General features: G+C 35.1%; 1 protein-coding gene across 2 annotated transcripts in view; it reads left to right on the top strand.

Annotated features, from left to right (window-relative positions):
• The window catches only part of LOC108734264 (synaptotagmin-7), a 663,520-nt gene that overhangs the window by 72,149 nt on the left and 573,538 nt on the right, over positions 1-17,833 (top strand). The window contains exon 1 of one of the 2 annotated variants that reach the window (XM_025978973.1): positions 16,207-16,551. The exons of the other annotated variant lie outside the window; for it this stretch is intronic. The gene's annotated coding sequence lies outside the window, so the exon portion shown is untranslated. Of the gene's footprint in view, positions 1-16,206; positions 16,552-17,833 lie in introns of those variants that run through there. 2 annotated transcript variants of the gene reach the window in all.

Below are 17,833 nucleotides of genomic sequence, written 5' to 3'. Positions count from 1 at the left end.
TTTAATATGTCTTCAAATATAAATAAACATCTCGTTGATATTTTCAGTAGTAAATGGTACCAATAACAGCACATTTGAGCAATGCAATTTTAGTGGACAAAATGGTCAATTTTTCCGTGCAGTACTGTACGGATTATACGCTCCTCACCGGTTAAGAGTTTGGCCGAGAGTTGTCTCCTTTCTTTTCTGGCCTAGTGCTGTTCTTTTCTACTTTGCGCCGGTCAAACTGAAGGTCATATCTCTACAGAAACTAAACGAAGTATACCTGTTGCAAGAATATGTTTAGAAACATTCTTCCAAACCGGCTTTGCATGTGCGAGTGAGCTTGCTTTTCCTTGTGACGGATCCCAATAGAGAAAGTACTATTTGTATGACAGAAACTTGTTTATCAAAATGAAAATATTCGAAGAATCCTTAGTAGAATGGAGTTCTATTTTGATAGTTAAGTAATCGATTATAAAATGAATCACGTATAGTATTTTTGAATGGCATAATTGTACAAAGGAAGGTCCCCTTTTCTCAAAAGGTCATCAAAAACAGATTCTTTACAAAATTTTTCGAGATATAATTACGTACTTCTATTACTAAACGGATGGTTTGCTGGGCTGGTCTATAAAAGTGATCTCATAGTTTGTAAATAGCTCGGAATCGCATTTTACCTGCAGACTTAATTTAGTATTACACAAGACGAATTTATTTTATCGGTTCTTATTATTTTACATCTTCTTCAAACGCGATAATGAGGTTTTTAATTACCATTGAGAAAGGTCGTTACTCAGATTTCATAGCTTTTCGTTCTTGTTTGTTAACTCAGTACGTACCTCCAGGGATAGAGTTGATCTGAACTAAAATGAATAATAATAAGAAGGAAATAGACTAGGAACAATTAAAATCCTATACTATTTGGTTCAAGCTTTCGCAGCCATCGTTAATGTTGCCGTAATTGTTTGGGTTTTCTGGCCGTCGCCTTTCAAGGTTTTCCTCGACGTTTCGTCACCACGCACGGATGACATCTTCAGGAGATATCACTGCTGCTATAGTCAGTAGAGATCTAAAATCCTACAGTTGTGAATTGACGTTAATTCCGTAAAAGTATTTAATGTAAATATTACTGTTTTATTTCTTAGAAGGTGATGCGCCGCCACTGGTTATTACAAATTGGAGGAATGCATGCGGTTAGGAGTTTGAGTTGTGAGTGAATAAACAGTGAGTCACTACTTTTCTGGTTTTAACTAGTGCAAAAATTTAGGTCAGTTTATTACTGTGCAGTTTATTACCAAGTATATTTTAACTTTTATCATCAAATGGACTCTAAGAATAGCAGCTATGACGAACAATATAGACGGAAAGACGTGCGAGGGACTTTATGAACGTTGGTTTTTTTCATTATAAGAAACGGAATGCTAAGACTGGGAAGCAAATGTAATTCCAGCTTCTCAAATTCCGCAGAAAGAATAGACCTATTGGAAAATAAATTAGTCGAAAGATCTTGATCTATATTGCCTCTAACGAATAGTAAATTCGCCGACTGGCTATTTCACTGACCAACAGAAGAACCACTGAACACAAGAAACTATTAAAGGGGGCAAAATAAGATCAATAATTTAAAAACAAAATTGTACGTAAGAATGAATTGATAACTATCACGTTCCTTCATTCGAAGAATATCACTAGGTTGGAAGAACAAGAACCGAATTTTCTGAAAGAAGTCAGAAATTTTTATAATAACTGCTTAGAATATATATAGAACGGACAGTTCAATTCGAGGTTATTAAAAATTTTCATTGGGTGAAATAGGAGATTTTATGGTAACATGTGGAAAAATCTTTTGAATATATTATTAACCATTTTCCGAAAAAATAATATTTGCCAATAAGAATCGTTTTGATGAGGTGTCTGCTGAAAAGATACTTTAATGATGAAAAAATCTGCAATTGCGGAAACAGACAAAAAAGGACGGAGTTNACCGAATTCCGAAGAAACCTACAATACTGCTACGTGCTTTTAAATTTCACGTAGTTTCTTGAACTCATAATCAATGCTTAACTCATCATCTCCATAGTATTTTAGCGTTTAGGGTATGTTTAGTGAATCAAAACATAAATAAAACACTAATATATATATATAACAATAACTTCAATTTATGTACACGCAACAAAAACCATGAGTGAAAAAAGAAATATTAACCATTTTCCGAAAAAATAATATTTGCCAATAAGAATCGTTTTGATGAGGTGTCTGCTGAAAAGATACTTTAATGATGAAAAAATCTGCAATTGCGGAAACAGACAAAAAAGGACGGAGTTATTAGATAGGAAACGAAAGATTAGAAGATGTGGCAGATTTTAGGTATCTAGGAAGTAAGATAAGTAAAACGGAAGGAGTAGTATGGATATAAAGCAGAGGATAGCGCAGGGTCGAATCGCCTTCAAAAGAAAGAAGTCACTTCTCGCGAACGATTAATTTATCGGGCAAATTGTACCTATTAGCTATTACAATCTATGACACCAGCACCAGCAATCAAGTTACAGAGAAGTTTTCTAAGTGTTATAGCAAATTAAGATTACTTAACCATCCCCGAACTGATCCCGGTTAATCAATAAATTAGACTCATGGAAGCTGCCACTTCCTCATTTATTTTTATTTTGTCTCTTCCGTGTAATTAGAAAATGAAACTAAAGTGCCTGAGGTATTCCGTAACATCACGTGGAAGCTGAATACCGTCCTAGATTATTAATAAAAGGAAGGTGCTAATTTCGTCGTGTAATTACTGGAAGAACTCTAATGGTATATTTATCCACGATTTTGGTCACTCAATTTCGTCTTAACGATAACAAAAAAAATACTCCATTCTCAAAAATTTAACAGATTATCTAAATAATCATGAAGATAAGATACAATTTGTAGCTGCTTTTATTTATTACAAAGCCTCCCTCTCCCCCCGCTTTATTATAAAGACGCTGTAAGCCATACAAATTTTTGAAAACTTGCAACCAATATCTTTCGTTTGATACTGATAGAAATTCCTGTAAAATTCGACTACAACATGGCAACCAACTATTCGCCATATTGAAAAGTTTTACGTCATTTTTACTATGGCATAAAAATTGAAAACCGGTTTAGTAAAGCGGAAATTATACTCGGGTACTTATTCATATACATTAAACTGTTTTATTGCTTTATTCATAATTCTTATTTATCTTCATTATAGTCAGACGAAAATAATTGCGCCCTTAATAAAGGAAATATATACGGCATCACCTTTAAGATGTTATAAACTAAAAATGAATCATCCTTAATTACCGCAAAAACATTTCGAAGGATGGATAAGTGCGTGAGATGATAGATGCCCACATTCAAAGTTCGCCATGCGCGTGTCCGTTCTTTAATATGTCTTTATGGTAATTAAAGGCCGAGTCTTTTAGATAGTTCATTATTTAATGTACAAACAGTCTCCCTTTGTATTCTTGAAGACTTGTGTTTTACTTCTTACCAAATTTGGTGACACAACTCATACAAGAAAATGTTTCCGTTTTCCATAATGTTTGATAAAATTTGCGTCATATGTAATCTTGGAGCGACATCTATAGTTTCAAGCTGAATTAATAGGCAACCATTTATGTATAAATATTATTTGCTGGAGTGCAGGCAGTATATACATGCTGATATAAATCTATTCTACTCCGGTTGGTTAGTAGAAATGTAGAAATCAGTTTACTGCTTTTGTGGGTCATCTCAGTTAGATAAGAATACATTGATAGCTTCACTCATACCAAAAAGGCTTCTAATAGTTCACAATGTTCTAGAACATTCTCCAACATTCGAATGTGTTCTAGAACGTTCCACAATGGTCTGGTACATTCCAGTATATTCTCGAACATTCCACAACATTCCAGAATGTTCCGGGATGTTCCCGAACGTTGGAACCCACGACGGATCGTGCTTTACATACCCCTACCAAGAGGTAGCTCCACTCATACAAAAAAGGCTTCGAATAGTCTACAATGTTCCAGAATATTCCGCAGCATTCGAGTGTTCCACAATGATCTGGGACGTTTCCGAACATTCTAAAATGTTTTGGAATATTGTGGAATGCTTTCGAATACTCTCAAATGCTCTGAACTGTTCTAGAAATTTCTAGAGGGCGAAACTCTTATATCTTCAGAAGCACGCCCTTCAGGTAAAAACAGGAACCTTCTTCATGGACAGAAGATAGAGGGTTACCATAGCATACGAGGGTGGATTGATAAGTTTCCGGCCTGACCAAGAAAAACAAGGTTTTTAAAAATTTTTTTTTTTTATTTCTCAACATAATCTCCTCCAAGGCTGATACATTTCTCATAGCGGTGTTCCAGTCTATTAATGCCATCTCTATAGACTGATTCGTCAAGCTCCTCAAAATAACCATTTACAGCTTCGATTACTTCTTCATTGTCCGCAAATCTCTTACCGCCAAGCCATTTTTTGAGATTAGGGAACAGAAAATAGTCACTCGGGGCTAGGTCTGGAGAGTAAGGAGGGTGTGGCATCAATTCAAACTTTAGATCGTTGATTTTAGCCGTCGCAACGATTGACGTGTGCGCTGGTGCGTTATCGTGATGAAACAAGATTTTTTTCTTCGCCAGATGAGGTCGTTTAATTTTCACCTCGTGGCTCAAACGTTGCAATAAGTCTGCGTAGTATTGACCAGTGATAGTATTACCCTTTGCAAGGTAATCAATGTATATAATACCTCTTGCATCCCAAAAAACAGTAGCCATAACCTTGTTCGCCGAAAAAATTGTTTTTGCCTTCTTTGGAGTTGGTTCCCCTGGTCCAATCCACTGTTTAAACTGTTTTTTGGTTTCAGGAGTGTAGTGGTGGACCCACGTTTCGTCAACGGTTACGAATCGACGCAAAAATTCGCTTGGATTACGCTTATACAATGACAAATTTGCGGTAGAAATGTTTTTTCGAATCAATTTTTGGTCGACTGTTAGCAAACGCGGCACCCATCTTGCACAGAGCTTTTCCATATGCAAATGTTGGTGCAAAATATGTTGCACACGTTCATATGACATCTTACAGGTCTCAGCTATCTCAAGCACTTTCAATCTGCGGTCTCCCAGCACTATTTGATGAATTTTTTCGATCATATCTGGAGTTGTGACCTCAACGGGGCGTCCTGAGCGAGGCCCATCAGAGGTGCTCACACGACCCTTTTTAAACTCGGAAACCCACTGCTTAACGGTTGAATATGACGGGGAGGATGTCCCCAGTGTTGAGTCCATCTCTTTTTTAATTTCCTTCGGCGTTAACCCCTTCAAATAAAAGTATTTGATGACAGCACGATTTTCCTGCTTTTCCATTTTTACGAAAACCACAGAGGCGTCTTGTTCAGCGTGCTGTCAAACCTACACTAGCAAGGAGATCGGGCTGAAACTATAGCTACAAGCTATCCAAGGATGGTACTATAGAATGTCACCTCAAGGTAGGCCTAGTGGCGTCATCTCTTGGTTAGGCCGGAAACTTATCAATCCACCCTCGTATAACTCTCATAATTCTACCGGGACTCATTTTTGAATTTTAGATGCACGCATCTATATATATATCCTGATTAGAAGAACTGCCAGTTATATCACATTTTAATGCCTATAGCTTTTTTGAAAGAGATAGTCCCCCACAAATTCACTACAAATTTTCAAGTGATTTGATCCACAGCATTTAATCGTTTAAACTATCTATAACAAAATGGACACTATATACTAATTCAAATTATCTGCTAAATGTCACAATAGGTGGCTCATACCCTAGTGACCCTTCTTTTGCAAAGGGTGAAGTACACTCACTGGTTTCACTGGAGCAACAATCTGTAATTACAGTGTTGAATGTAGGATAAGTACATTAATGTTGCATCAGGAGCCAGAAAGAATAAAAATTTCTGAAAGTACCTACTGAGCTATTAGGACATTCATTAGAAAGTTTATAGGTCATCCGGCGAATATATATACTATACATCTCCATGCTGTAAAAGCAAAGAAATAAGAAACAGAGCACTACTCAGCGTCTATTGCATTTTACTGCATTGTCAGAAAACCGAACATTGTGTCTAAGGGACTCTATTTTTGTGCTTCCATTAGTGGAAGAGGCAGTTTCCTTGATGCTCCTGAGGTACAAAAGAGCTACATATGAAAGTATTTAAACAAAATGGTTAGACTGCTCTGTTTTATTGAAGATCATTTCTAAGAAGTATGATGTTATGCAGTTAATTAATATTGATCGACAATAATTGATTCAGTGTAAATAAAACTCCTAAAAGTGAAAAGGAAATGATTCGTCAAGCAACATCGTTTTGAAGACGAAAGAACGGGGAGGTCGACCCATCATATCGCTTAGATTCGTTATATTTTGATTTGATAGTTATACTTACAAATGTTTAAAGGACAACGTTACAATTAATTATCGATTAATTTTCATTCTAGAAACGTCTAAACACTGTTATTAATGCATTCACGTCACCGATCCCTATTCTAACTCAACAAGTGTCTTCATTTCCGTTACAAACTAAATTGAAAGCTCACTTCTTGTCACCCGACACCAAAACTGTATGCCAAATAGTATGCCAACAATAGTAACATAAATAATAATATATTAATATGAAAATTCATTTTAATTTTTACCCCACTATAAACTATCACAAGTTAACGAGGGAAAAATTGTTGCTATTTTCACACCCCCGTTGGGAGTCGAACCCGGGACCTTTGGCTTTACGCACCAATGCTGAACTCAATGGAAATCTCATTGCGTTCCAATGGAACTTCATCAGCATGCTTTTTTCCATAATCCATATCATTTTGTTGAGAATTTGGTTCTTCAGGTACCTGAACCAAGGCACGTGTCTGGATGTCTGGCTCTTCATCATTGTGTTTTTTTTTTACTTGCTTCTGATAAAACTACATCACTCTCACAGATGACTTGGGCCTCCTCTATATTCTGGCATGGTTCAAAATCATCAAACAATGCTTCTAATGTAAGCTTTTTCACTTGTCTAGGGGTTGTTTAATAAAAGGCTCCGGGTAGTTGAATACATATATAATAAACATAATAATGAATATAAACAGTAAACAGCAAAACGAGTAACAAACAGGAACTAAATATGTACAATTTATATTCGATATTCAATGTATCGCGTCTTCCAAAATACATACGTCTTCGTGTAATCACCATAAATACGTCTTCTGTCTTTTTTGAGCAAAAATGCTCAACGTCTAAATGAAATATACCGTTTTAATCAAACGTCTTACTACCTTGCTTGTCTCTCACTCTACTGTCGGGGTGGTTGCTCATATACCCCCAACATGCACGCATAGGTAAAACTAGATTATTGATTTTCCACCACCTAATTGGCAATATCACTACTCTTGCACCTGGGCAAGAAAAAACTGTATCGAAAAAGGCTAGTATAGTATGTGGCCACTAATGGTTATGATAAACGAATTACTCTATACTTTTCGTAAGAATAATATAATATCAGCGGGTTTATGGCTTGGAAATAGTGGATGGATATATTTTTGAGACCATTTAATAATATTCAATTTAAATGTGTACGCATGCAAATATCTCATTCAGAATTAAATAACATACAAACATTAATCACACCTATTGTTAATCGTTTCGAACGAGACTGATGAAACTAAAATCCATGTAACGAAACAGATTTTATAAATAAATAATTCAAAAACCAAAAAATATTTCATTTCTTAATTAATTATTTCATTGGAATTCTTTGGGAAATAAAACTTTTCCATTCATATCTAACGATAAGAATATTAATGGAATTATTCAAAATGGAAACAATTGATTTTCTATTTATCCATCTATTTATTTATGAATGGTTTTATATAGAATTAACAAATTTTGCATTGGTTCCCATTGAAAATCAATGGAAATTTTTCCTATGTAAATATTAATGGAATTATATTGTAAATTGAAACAATTATTTTTCCATTTATGCCAAATGGTTTTGAATGGAATTTACGAATTTTCCTTTGATTCCCATTGAAGTTCAATGGAAATTTTTCCTACGGGTAGTGGTCAGGGCATTGGTACATAGGACAAAAGTTTCGAGTTCCATTCCCGGCGATGGTGTGACAACAGCAACAATTTTTCGCTCATTAACTTAAGGTAGTTTATAGTGAGAAAAAATTAAAATGAATTTAAAATGTTAATATATTCGATATCATCCCCTATTAAATGTCGAAGTGGTTCATGTATAAATAATAAATTCCATGTACAGTTAAATTGTAATTGCAGAATAATTACCACCTCATGATTTCAAATTTTCAAACGTAGTGGTAGATGTTTAAATAATCGAACTTCGTTTTTTGACTACTGTAAAAATACGTTATTCATCAAAATTTCAAACGTTCGTTTCTGAATTGAATTGAGTCGATAATTGACCGTCGCAATTAACCGTTACTGAAAACACATCAAATCCAAATCAGTAAGGGAATAATTAAAATTAAGAGAAATTGTTGAAAACAATTCGATGAAAATTAACTATGTCCTATTCTTTTTTCGTTGTAGAATTTGGTACAAAAAGCGATAATTGTAATTTTCTAATGATATAGACTGGACTAACGTTTGTTGTAATTTAAAAAGAATGCGGCATCTACCATGCTCACTCACTTTCTATAGACCACCACTTTGTTGAATTTTTAAATTTCCTAAAAGATTAGGGTGCTAATCTACTTTGTTTGATATTATGATGTTATTTGCACATACTTATTATTTTTTTTATCTCAAGTCAATTAACTAAAGGTACAAAGCGAACACATTGAATGTTACACTAACTACTACAGTGGTGCACGTACTTTCATAGCATTTTCTTATCACAATTAAACGAAATATGGTCAAAAAGTAAGTTTCCCTACCTCCTTTTTCGGATACGTACGACACTGGCGAATCCTTAACAACGATCAAGACATTCGATTATTAGAATGTAAAGTAGTAGGTGCTGAAGTCAGTTAAAATCTGTAATCTGCCGTAGGCAACGTCTTGATTTTTTTTAAGAAAAGATATTAACATAATTAATTTTAAAAAATACGTAACAAACCTAAGGTTTACGTACATGCAGTGGCTGATCTAAAATTTTCGTAAATTGCGTAAATTATTTAAAAATATCACCGAATTCCGAAGAAACCTACAATACTGCTACGTGCTTTTAAATTTCACGTAGTTTCTTGAACTCATAATCAATGCTTAACTCATCATCTCCATAGTATTTTAGCGTTTAGGGTATGTTTAGTGAATCAAAACATAAATAAAACACTAATATATATATAACAATAACTTCAATTTATGTACACGCAACAAAAACCATGAGTGAAAAAAGAAATATACAACAGACGAAAAACAAAAGTGGAAAAGACACAAGAACACAACAAGACACAAAAATATATACAAAACAATGAAAACAGACAGACAATTAACAATAAAGAAATGTTGTAGACTTACTCGAATGTTGACAGCAGAGTGGTTAGTTAGTATGAAACTAAAAACTTTTGGGTGTTTTATTCCCACCAGCCAGTAATGCTGGTGGGTGGGCACTACGCCGGAAGATAGGGCGGAAGGCCCTCTTCAGGCTGCTTTCAGGAATCGTGGGAATGGGTGGGTGGTGGTTCGGGTGAGAAAGATGAGACGGACGAAATGAAGACAGAAGAGAGTGAAAGATTATCTGTGGAATATTACTGCCTCAGCATTTGCCTAAGTGATCCAAGGAAACCACAGAAAAACTTGGACCAAGGCAGACGGACCCGGAATCGAACCGGCGTCCTCCCGAATGCTAAGCAATGGTCTAGACCTCTAGGCCATGCCGCTCGGTGGTTAGTTAGTATGGAAATTTAGGGGTTTATATACAGCTGAATTGTTAGTAAAAAGAGATAGAATATTCAAGAAGGAACAGTATGAACAGTAAAGTTGAAGGTACAGGTTTATAGCACTCAGAGCGAGTAATATAGAATTTTAGGAAAAGTACAACAATTAGTAAGGGGTGCACGCAAGTATAGGTGAAGATGAAATTTTAGGTAAAGGCTAACGATAGTTGAACAATAGAACCTAGGTTAAAAGGAAACAAAGGCATACACAAGATAAGAAGTTGTAAGTCTACATATAGATTTCGAAGAATATTTACAAAACAATAATAATAATAAAAATTCAATAAAAACAGATATAAAAATTAATTTTAACGGTGTTACCGCTACAGTATTATCCAAAGCGGTAAAAACTAAAATAGCAAAAACTTTTGAAATAATTACGTTTACCATTTAAGTTCAGAACAGCATTTTAAATTACTTACTGGGTGTCCTTATTGTTTCAATATTTACTATTTGAATTTCGGTAATGTCCGGGCGGGGACTACCTCGGGGGATGTTATCAGTAAGTGCAATAGTATTAGGTGCAATAAGTCGGAGCCGTGGAATGTTAGGACAATGAGGCAAGTAGGGAAATTGGAATATTTAAAAGTAGAGATGAGTAGATTAGAATTAGATACAGTAGGCATTAGTGAAGCCCGTTGGCCCGAAGCTGGGCACTTCTGGAGTGGAGACTTTAGAATATCAATTTGGGTTTAGAAGAAATAGAGGAACGCGGGAGGCCATTCTAGCTTTACGTGTAACAATAGAGAAAACGATAGAAAAAGGAAAGAGTGCGTACATAGGATTTGTAGATTTAGAAAAAGCTTTTGACAATCTTAAATAAGATGTTAAATATATTTAAAAATGCAGGCATGAGTTACAAAGATAGAATAGTGATACTTAGTTTGTATAAAGAACAACAGGCAGTTATAGAACTTAAGCAGCGACGTAGAGAAGTAAATATTAGGAAGGGAATTAGACAGGGATGCACATTGTCACCGCTACTTTTTAATCTATACATCGAAGACGCGATCAACATCATTAAAAACAGTACAACTGTAGGGATAGATATACAGGGGCAAAAGATTAGTATCTTTGATACTCGGAAGGAGTAGTAGGGATATAAAGCAGAGGATAGCGCAGGGTCGTGTTGTCTTTAATAAAAAAAACTCACTATGCTCGCGAACGGTTAATTTAGAAATTCGAAAAGGTTGTTAAAGGTTTGCAGCGCGGCGTTGTACGGGTGCAAAAGGTGGACAGTGGGCGCGGCGGAAAAGAAAAGGTTAGAAGCGTTCGAAATGTGGTGTTATAGGCGAATGATGAGGATAACGTGGATAGAGAAGGTTAGAATGAAGTATTAGAAAGAGTAAGAGAACAGATCACTGTATGGAAGTCAATAACAAATAGGCGAGATAGGTTAGTAGCACACCTTCTCAGGCATGAAGGTTCAATCAAAGACATATTAGAGGCAAAAACGGAAGTTAGGAGGGGTAGAAGTAGACCTAGATTAGATTACTGTTCGCAAATAGTTAAGGATGTGGGTTGTTGTTTTAGCTCAGGATAGGAAAGAGTGGAGATACGTGTCCAACCAGTCTTAGGACTGACGACCTTATGATGATGATTTGAATTTCATGTAGGTATGGAATTCAGAGCCAAGACTATAGATTAGTTATTGTAAAACAACATCGACGATTGGTCTGCTATTACGAGACTTAGTCAAGTCTGGTTCTTTCATTGTGAATGCCTTTTTGTTCACAATTATTTATAATATTCATTACTTTACTATATTCATGCAATTGCATTTTTTTTTATAATAACGCATTTTCTAATTAGTACTGTTATTTAATAATTTACATATTTTTTCTAATACCTGATCATCGCCCACCGTCCATGTTTCTCACCCGTACAACATGTTTTTCGAATTTCTAAATTAACAGTTAAACCAAATATTGGATAACTAGAAACCTGCTTTTTAAAACCTCTCTTTATAACAAACGAAACATCAACGTAGTTTTATAATCAATAAAGTTTTACAATCCTCATGTTACCTCTGAATTCGATATGCTAATATTCTTTTTGTAATCTAATCTCCATTTCAAATTGTGCTCGTACTGAACATTAAATAGTTTTGAAAGCAAAAATTCAAAATTAAGCTGCAGTGCATTTCACAATGAATGGCATTTTCAAATACCTAAATCCGACGCAACATTTATTATCTAACTTTTCCTACCATGGTTAGTTTAATGTCAATTGGATTTGTTTAAAACAGACGGATACGTGAGCTAGTTGGTTCCATTATTGGAAACCAATTTCGATAACCATCTTTATAGCAGACCGGCACATTTACTGTAATCATTAGTTACTGCCCGAACTAACTCACGGTAAGTATTTTCAAACTAATATTGCCAGCTATAGTGGAACAGTGGTGCATCCAATCTAATTTCTACCTTTGAAATGTACAGTCGAGTGCAAACGAATTAATGACGTCAGTTTCGAGCATTAAACTAAACAATACAATTCAGATTAAGGCAATATAGATTTGCTTTAAAGTGGTAATAAGCGGATTGTCTAACAGAAGATCTATTAGATAGTTTCATCAACATTACATTGAACTCGACAATATTGCCTTGGTCATAAGAACCCGTTACTAACTCTAGTGTATTACTGAAATTAAAGAAAACAACAAAAAAATACAACGTGTAATTATACAACACGCTACTGAAGTGAAACTTCTTCAAACACTCAAACATACCGGGATAGGAGTTAAGGAATTGGTTTAATGGTATTATTTGTACACTATGCTTCGCACGGGTGCAATGCTGATACTAAATATACTATAGAATGTCTTTATATACAACAATCACAGCCGGTACCGCCGCAACCGCTATGTCCCTGTATTTTGGGTCTGTAATATTTTCGAAAATGTTCACTTAAATGCTGTAAAGGGCCATATTGATCTATATTAAATACACAATGTATTTAAAAGTACTTAATTGGATAAGGATTAATGCTGTAAAATCGCTTCGTAAATAAGCCATTATTTCTCGTAAAAAGTAAAGGATAAGAAATGGTTATTATGGGTTATCCTTAAGAGATAGACATATACCATCGCGGACTTTTTTGTAGACCTTTTTAAGGTGTACAATACTATAGTATATTATTTTGATCTATTTCGTAGGGTTCAGCCAGCGTTTGCAATGTAAGCGCAAAAATGTGTTTATTTACATCACATTACAAACCTCTAAAATTATCAGTGATTCTCTACTATATTATGCATGTATTATACATATAAACCTTCCTCTTGAATTACTCTATCTACGAAAGAAAACCGCATTAAATTCCGTTGCGTAGTTTTAATGATCTAAGCATAGATAGGGACAGACATCGGTGGAAATGCGTTGCATGATTTCGTTACATAGCAACTCGCATGAAACGAACTTACCCTACCGTGAGTAAAGAAGTTTCACTTCAAAAACTTTTTGTGTGTATCATTCCCATCAGCTACGGATGCATCATGTTTCTAGTTCCTGTGACCTACTCTTGTGAAACTCCGGAAGGTGGAACCGAAGGTGCTCTTCAATGTCCTTTTAGGAATTGTGAAGTGGGTAGAACTTAGGCAAAAGCCGATGAGGCGGGCAAAACGTAGAAGGAAGATAATAATTGTGTGGAATATTACTGTCCTAGCACGTGTCTAAATGATCCAAGGAAACCCTAGAAAATCTTGGATAAGAATAATCACATTCAAACGGTGAGCTGTGATTTAGACATGTAGACGAAGCTGCTCGTTAAGATTGAATTAAAACGAAACTTTTGGACATTTGGTTCCTACTAGCCATCAACTAATGTTGGAGTGTGGAGTGGAAGGACTTCTTCAGAATGATTTTAGAAAACATGGAAAAGGTTGGGCGGTGGTTTCGAAGAGAAAGATAACACAGACAAAATGAAGAGAGAAGAGAAATGAAATATTATTGTATAACGTGCTTAGACGATGTTTGTGGAATGTAGCTGTATCAGTATTTGCCTAAATGATCCAAAGGAATCATAGAGAAACTCGGACAAGAACAGATGAAACCGGAATCAAATCGGTAACTTCCCTAATGCTAAGTAACGGTCTGAATCTCTAAAGTTGAGACGGACGAAATAAAGACAAAAGAAAAATGAAATATTATCACATAACGTGTTTAGACGAAGTTTGTGGAATGTAACTGCTCCAGTATTTGCCTAAATGATCCAAAGGAATCATAGAGAAACTCGGACAAGAACAGATGAATCCGGAATCAAATCGGTAACTTCCCTAATGCTAAGTAACGGTCTGAATCTCTAAAGTTGAGACGGACGAAATAAAGACAAAAGAAAAATGAAATATTATCACATAACGTGTTTAGACGAAGTTTGTGGAATGTAACTGCTCCAGTATTTGCCTAAATGATCCAAAGGAATTATAGAGAAACTCGGACCAGAACAGATGAATCCGGAATAAAATCGGTGATTTCCCGAATGCTAAGCAACGGTCTGAATCGCTACAGTTGAGACATACGAAACGAAGGCTGAAGAGAAGTGAAATATTGTATGTGGGATATTACAGTTCCATCATTTGGCTACATGAACCAAGAAAACCACATTTCTCTGGAGACAGGGCAGGCGAATCGAGAACCGGAGTCCTCCCAAATCTGTAACTACAGTTCAAACCTCTACAGATTTAGTTTGTAGATTGTTATTTTTATGCTTAACCGAAGAAGTGGGAGTTACAAACAACGAGAGTTTAAAATTCTGAAACTAAGAAAGGGATATATAAGTTTGTTGATTTGATTTTTTTACGGGCAAAATGAAGACCGAAGAGAAGGGACATATTATCTGCGGAATGTCACAGTTCCAGTATTTACCTAAATGATCCAAGAAAACCACAGTTCTCTCCGGCCAGGGCAGGTGATCTAAACCTCAAAAAAATTTAGTTTATACTTTTTAAGCTTATTAAACGAAGGAGTTGGGGTTACATATGTTGAGTTTAAATAATATTAACAAAGGTGTGTATAAGTTCGTTCATCAGATTTATTTTAACTCAACTACTTACAATCTTTTAAACTATCTGGACCTGACGGTTTTCTGCGATAATAATAAAAGTCAACCTAAAATACCTATACAAAAAACCAACAACAAATACCACTAGATATAGGTCAGTATTTTCAAATAAAATTAGTAGCACTCTACAATGTAATCCAAAGGCTTGCCCATGGACCAATTTATTTCTTTCCAAAGTACATTTTATTAATGAATTGATAATAATCAAAATATGACCAGTGAACACTGATAAATGGGAGGTTAACGGAATTATCATTATCCTATTTAACCCCCTACTTCCTTATTATTGTTAATGTTAATTGTTCGTTGTTTCTCGTCGTCTTGTCACTATTATAAGTTATGAAGGACTCTACGAGGTAACTTGATCAAGATCAAAAACATTAAAATGTCGACTACTACCACCAAAAAAATTATGAAACAAATTAATTTCGGTAAATCTAAAATCTTATACGTCAACAGTCTACTTTCCCTGCAGTCATTTTGATTAAATAAAAAAAAAGGTTTGATGGAATTTAATAAAATTTCTTTCGATCGTATTGACGGTAATAGTGTATGCATCGATTGTCACCCCAACGAAATTAATATCATTTTCTTATCACTTCACTTTAGTCACCTCGAAACATACAATTACTAAATTACAATACTTCCACGTGAACTGATAGGAACTTAATAAATAAAAACAAAAAGAATAATTTTTACTTCAATTTAAATTATAATTTAAAATTGTTTGGGCCTACAATCGTTGCTTTTGTTGAGATAAAGATAATTTATATTTAATTAATAATATTTTGAATTTCTTTAGCTTCTTTTATTTTGTTCAGAAGAAACCGTCAATGTCAGTACTTCAATCAGTCCGTAATTAAGTTTTCAACCATCAGTTGTTCGGTTAGTGTTTGTAATTCGTGTTTTCGCTTATTAGCATTAGCACCGAATCCCTTATCAGGACATGCCACCATTATCTGCAATTGTATCAACGATAGATATGTAATTACTGGAATGCGTGTGTGTGTGTGTGTGACTGTATGGGAACGGGAACGTTGTATCCTGTCGCTTCTGCTGTTGCTGCTGGTATTCCGTCCCGTCCTATCCTGATATGGACCGTGTCACACCCCCGCCACCAATTCCACGGCCTCCTGCCTGCCTGCCTGCCTTTGCTTGCTGCTTCGTCAACGCATGGTCCTGCGAATCCTGCCTGTGTTAGTAAGTTCCACAATGCAAAAGTAAGCGGTAGTGATCCGGCCGGTTGCAAACTCTCTGGTCCTCGAGATCGTTCTCTCTATTCTCTGACTCCTCTTTCTAACTTTTCGCTGCTATCTTGAACTTTAGATGTTATTTTATATCGTCGGTAAAAAAACGGGCAAATGTTTCGCGGGTTTTGAATAGTTAAATCTCCTTCTCCTTCTACGTCTTCTTCACATCGGTTGAGAAGTTGAACTTTTCGCGAAGACGTGACGTTCTCTGGCACTTTTAGCACGAGTGGTGCATATGTAATAAGAAGTTGATGACGAGGTTGTTGATTAATTTTAAGGGTGTTTTCCTGGTTACGTAAAAGAATTATTTCACATTTGCGCGTCCGCGGGTAAGTAGCGAATAGTAATTTTTTTTTTTTATTTTGTGAGCAACTTCCTTTGTGGTTAACAATGTTTTATTAATTAGGTATATGAAATAAAAAGAAAGGAAAATCATAACCCATAAATCTTTTGCGATAAAAATCTACGATAACTATTTTTAAAATTTTTGCTAAATTGAAATCGTATATGCAAAAGAAATCCCTAAATTTATATTACCGTTACGGTTTGTCCACGAAGTGATTGAAATATTGACACATAAAAACATACGTAGGTTATGGAAAATTCTTCATTTTTTGGGACCCAACTTTCACCCCACACGTTATAGGTACGTAACACCTGAGATTATCTCTCTTCCTCTTTATTACGTAACGCGTGCATTACAACATCTTTAGGCTTGAATTCAGAAAATTAAGATTCCTTAGTTTCCAATCATTATTCATTTTAAATAAAAAAATACATTTTTTTATTGACATTTGGGCACCTGAGTGTGGTATCACAGTTCGATTTTATCATGGATTCAGAGTTGCCAACATTCCAGTACTAACATAAATGCCTAACACAAATCATGGCCCCCTTTCCCAATAGTACTATGACTCTATGGAAGTCAACAAAAAATAAGCGAGATAGGTTGGTAGGACACCTCAGGCATGAAAGTCTAGTCAGAGACATATTAGAGGCAGAAACAGGAGTTAAGAGGAGTTGAGGTACATTACTGCTCGCAAATAGTTAAGGATGTGAGATGTTCCAGTTTTAGGTAAATGCGATTATTAGCCCAGGATAGGAAGGAGTGGAGGTGCGTGTCCAACCAGTCTTAGGACTAACGACCTTATGACAATGATGAGTTATTAGTGATTAATAATTGGATTAATAAAGCCCCCGCACATATGACATTTGTTTTTCTTTGTTACAATTAACGTTGAGAAGAAATTTGTTTCAGTCTATAATTGCCTTTTAACACCTTGAGTGTGACAGTTAATTTTTAAAATTAAAAAAATTGATGTTTTATTTGTTTTCTTTAATGTATCACGTCTTGACGACAATTCTACAAAAGAGAAATATATTTTATAGTAAAACTGTTCTGCCACACCTACAACATATTTGTTAAAATTTCAACCAAATAGGTCAAACCGTTCAAAAGATTCTTTTTCCTTTTGAAATTTTAAAAAATAGCTTTCGCGGTCAATCATTAATTAATGATGGATTGAAACTTGGCCTAATTACTTCTGATATTGATAGTAACGATAGGTATAAGAAAAAAATAGATTTAATATCAGTAAGTGCAATAGTATT

The sequence above is a fragment of the Agrilus planipennis genome, unplaced genomic scaffold (assembly GCF_000699045.2).
Source record: "Agrilus planipennis isolate EAB-ADULT unplaced genomic scaffold, Apla_2.0 scaffold77, whole genome shotgun sequence".
In the NCBI taxonomy this organism is placed as follows: Eukaryota; Metazoa; Arthropoda; class Insecta; order Coleoptera; family Buprestidae; genus Agrilus; species Agrilus planipennis.
This window is presented reverse-complemented; position numbering and strand designations above follow the sequence as displayed.